The 4,097-nt window shown below is 41.1% G+C and overlaps 1 protein-coding gene and 1 long non-coding RNA gene across 2 annotated transcripts in view; one reads left to right on the forward strand and one right to left on the reverse strand.

The window, feature by feature from the left end:
* The first annotated feature begins 2,759 nt into the window (after positions 1 to 2,759).
* Positions 2,760 to 4,097, forward strand: part of dynll1 (dynein, light chain, LC8-type 1) — a 3,161-nt gene continuing 1,823 nt past the window's right edge. The window contains exon 1 of the mRNA XM_053624811.1: positions 2,760 to 2,976. The gene's annotated coding sequence lies outside the window, so the exon portion shown is untranslated. The remainder of the gene's footprint in view (positions 2,977 to 4,097) is intronic.
* On the reverse strand, positions 2,972 to 4,019 carry LOC128607707 (uncharacterized). Its single transcript, XR_008385953.1, has 2 exons — positions 3,896 to 4,019; positions 2,972 to 3,273 (listed from the first exon to the last, which is right to left on the reverse strand). It is a non-coding gene; the product is annotated as an uncharacterized LOC128607707 (long non-coding RNA).

Here is a 4,097-nt window from a genome sequence, read left to right on the forward strand (position 1 = left end):
TCATGACCATAGGTGAGGGTTGGAACGAAGACTGCCCGGTAGATTGAGAGCTTTGCCTTCCGGCTCAGCTCTCTTTTCGTCACACGGTGTGGAAAAGCAATTGCCATACTGCTCCCGCTGCTCCGATTCTCCGGCCAATCTCCCGCTTGCATGTCCCCTCACTCGTGAACAAGACCCCGAGGTACTTGAACTCCTTCACTCGGGTTAAATATGCATTCCCCACCCGGAGTAGGCACTCCATCGGTTTCTTGCTGAGAACCATGGCCTCAGATTTAGAGGTGCTAATCCTCATCCCAGCCGCTTCACACTCAGCTGCGAACCGATCCAGTGAGTGCTGGAGGTCACGGACCGATAATGCCATCAGGACCACATCATCTGCCAAAAGCAGTGATGAGATCATCAGGTCACCAAACCACAACCATCTGGACGTCCCTCCAGAATTTCACGTATCAACATACAGTTTTGGGTGTTTTTATTTAATTTTTTTTACAAACACTTCAAGAGCGGTTAATTATTTGACATGCTGTATGTGCAAATAGACAACTGCTTGAAGCCGTGTGCTGCGTCCCAAACCGCATACTTACCGTCTATATCAGGGGTCACCAACACGGTGCCCGTGGGCATCAGGTCACCCCCAAAGACCACATGAGTCGCCCGCAGGCCTGTTCTAAAAATAGCACAACTCACCGGTGAGCTGCGTCTAAAATTTGATATGCGTTTCTAATTAAATTAAATTATTTATTTTTTATACTGTCAAATTTTTATTCCCATATTGAAGTTGACTATTCCCATATTGAAGTTGAAAAGGTATATTTCAAAGCTCAGTTCGTGGAGAGTAATCTAGCAGGCGCAACGAAGACGGATGGGCTGAATGTGGTTTCTTGCCCCAAAAACATGGCCAAAAAAAGAAAGAAATCTTATCATTTTTACAGTGAATGGGAGGAATTGTTCTTTTTTTACTACTGTGAAAGAAACCTGCATGTGTTTAATTTGCGGGGCGACTGTGGCAATGGCAAAGCGGCACAATGCGGAGAGACACTTCACTACGTGTCACAAAAGCTACCATGCTAACTACCCACTGGGCAGCGCGCTACGGGCAGAAAAAGCTCGTGAGCTAAAGGCAGCTTTGGGTAAGCAGCAGTCTTTTTTCACAAGACTGGCAAAAAAACACCCAAAAAGCAACCGAAGCCTTGTTTAGAGCTACACATTTTCTGATAAAGAAGAAGAAGGCATTTTCAGACGGAGAAGTTTTCAAAGAAGCAATGATGATAATTGCTAACACTGTACTTAAAGACGAGAAAAATGGAACCAATCTAAACTCGACTCTCTCCGATGTCCAACTGGGGGCATCTATGATGGCTAGACGAGTGTCGGCTATGTCCGGTAACTTGGCCGATCAGCTGGACTGGGATCTGGCAAAGTGCAGGTGGTTTAGCATCCAGTGCGACGAGTCTGTGGACAGCAGCAGTACAACACAGCTGTTGGTCTTTATCTGGATGGTGTTTGATGATTTCTCCACAAAAGAAGATCTCCTGACACTACTGCCCCTAAAGACAACAACAAGGGGAGTTGACATTTATAACGCGGTGAGTTTTTCGTGCAGAAAAAGGTTGCATCGGAAAAGCTGGTAGCAGTGACTACAGACGGGGCTCCTGCTATGATCGGCCGACATACAGGTTTCATCGCTCACTGTAAAGGTGGCCCAGATTTCCCAAAAATTCTGCATTACCACTGCATCATTCACCAGCAGGCGTTATGTGCAAAAGTGTGTTCATGAAATGTAACAGATATAATTTTGTTAAAAATGCCTCAGATTTGGTCATTAGTTCAAAATGTGATAAAATTTATTTAAAAATATTAGTTGATTTTTCTTAAACATTACATAATTGATAACTTTTTCAAACATGGTGCAACATAGTTTATGATTTGTTAAAATGGTTTGTCAGTGGCTAGTGACAATGGGACATTTTTCACCCAAGTGATCATCTCAAAATTTAAACAATTGCTGAGATTAATAGAAATAAAGTGTTGAATCCCTTGTTCCCAGCTTGTTAATTCATTGTTGATAATTATTGTGAGAAATCATTAACGTGATTAGTGTCTTCACATAGATGAGTATCATTTATCATTAATAATAATATATAACTAAAGGCAAACTGAGCAAATTTGTTATTTCAGAAGAGTGTATCAAACTGGTAGCCCTTCGTATGACTCAGTACCCATGAAGTAGCTCTCAGTTTCAAAAAGTTTGGTGACCCCTGGTCTATATAGTAGCCGAGATACATGTAATTCTCCTACTACAGGCCTATAGTGGGCAAGTACGCGGCTTAGGACACAGCCGTGCTCTGTCTTTTTTGCCGTAAAACGGTTGAGCACTGCCATGTGTGATCGTGTCCTGTCGCAAAATGCAGTCAAAACTCTCACACGACGTTAATAGTGTGATTAATGTGTTTACATGTCTGTAATACATGTCCATAATGCAACTAAAACAGGAGTACTCCACATGTCTTAATTCAATTTGTGTTTACTTCGTGTATGACCTTAATGGGATTAAGGTAATTAAAAATTACTGTTTACATGGTAGTTTCTTAATCAGAATATTGTCTTAATCGGGTTAATAGTGGATTATTGTTGTCCCTGTAAACGCACTGAATGTAATACACGCATTTCTTATATCATTGACTCCCTTCCATACAGACAGCAATACATTATGACTTCATAAAATTCTAATTCTAAATCTAATTCTAAATTCTTGATGATTCCTACCAGGCAGTGGTAAGGCTGCATCGGTCTTTTGCTCTGCATAATAAAGGGCAAACCGCCTGCTTGTCAACACGGATTTCAGGGTGAAACTTTTCCACAAGCGTCCTCCGGTTTGCTTGTTGTCCAGAAAAGCTGAAAAGACTTGCGCAGCCCACCCAGGGACACCAAATTGTCGTGGAAATTAGACAACACTCGCAGACTCGTCCTCTTAAGGTAAAAAGGTTTATTACAGAAAGATGGTTAATACAGGATAGAATAAAGCAGGATAGAATAATGAGAGCGCTCTGAAGCACTTGTACTAAACCACTACTATATATATGAAAAGCAGACCATGACACACTTCTTTGTACCGATAAGAAGCAGTTTTAGGCAGTTCAAACAGGCTTTGTTTTAGGGTCTTGGAAGATGTGCAGACGAACCTTGAACAGAAGAACAGGTTTGTGTCTCTGTAAGCAGATAAACATTCTGTACTGATCTCAGTGACATGACATGGCCTTCTTAGGTGTTATCCTCATATGAACAGAAAAAGAACAAGAACAAAACTATTACAAAGTAAAAATTAGTGATTTCCCTCACAGGTTCTAATAGTTTTGCAGAAATCAATTCCAAAATCAGATTTTACAAGGGCTTTCAAAATAAAATCATGCGCCAATGAATCGAAAGCTTTATAGAAATCAAGAAACGGAATAAAACGATCATAAATAATGAGGTCATTATAATCCAATAAATCTAATACTAACCTAATGTTGTTTGCAGTGTGATGACTTTTTTATAACACCAGATAATGTGATTTGTCAATAATAGAATCCAGTACAACTTTAGGTCTATCAGCAAATACAAGGGCCACAATTTTATAAACGTTCTTTAGCAGGGTTATTGGACGCCAATTCTCAAAGCTATCCCTGCCTTTATTTGGTTTTGGTAATCTGTTTCTTATCGATACTTTCTTCTAAGACCTTAGAGCTGAAATTGCAAGTTGAGGGGTGTTTTCAGTGGCTTGTATCGGTTTTAGGTTACAAGTTGCAACTTCGCCTCGAACGCAGCAGAAGAACATGGATGCGTCCGCCACTTCGTATGTCGAATTCGCCGAAGTCGAAAATGACGTCATTCCGACCTGCTAATTAGTACTTACAAGGCAAGTCGATTGCAGGATCTGGCTTTCCCTAGTCGGAGGTTGGGAATTACAAGTTACAACATCTAGTCGAACTTTTTCGGTTTGGCGCGTGCGTGTTCGCACCTTGGTTGATATGGAGACACACAATGCGTCTAAGCCGCAAAGCATGATGGTATGAAATAAAATGCTGAAGTAAATGCCAGAGAAAATGCACTAAGGG

This window comes from Ictalurus furcatus, chromosome 5 (assembly GCF_023375685.1).
Source record: "Ictalurus furcatus strain D&B chromosome 5, Billie_1.0, whole genome shotgun sequence".
In the NCBI taxonomy this organism is placed as follows: Eukaryota; Metazoa; Chordata; class Actinopteri; order Siluriformes; family Ictaluridae; genus Ictalurus; species Ictalurus furcatus.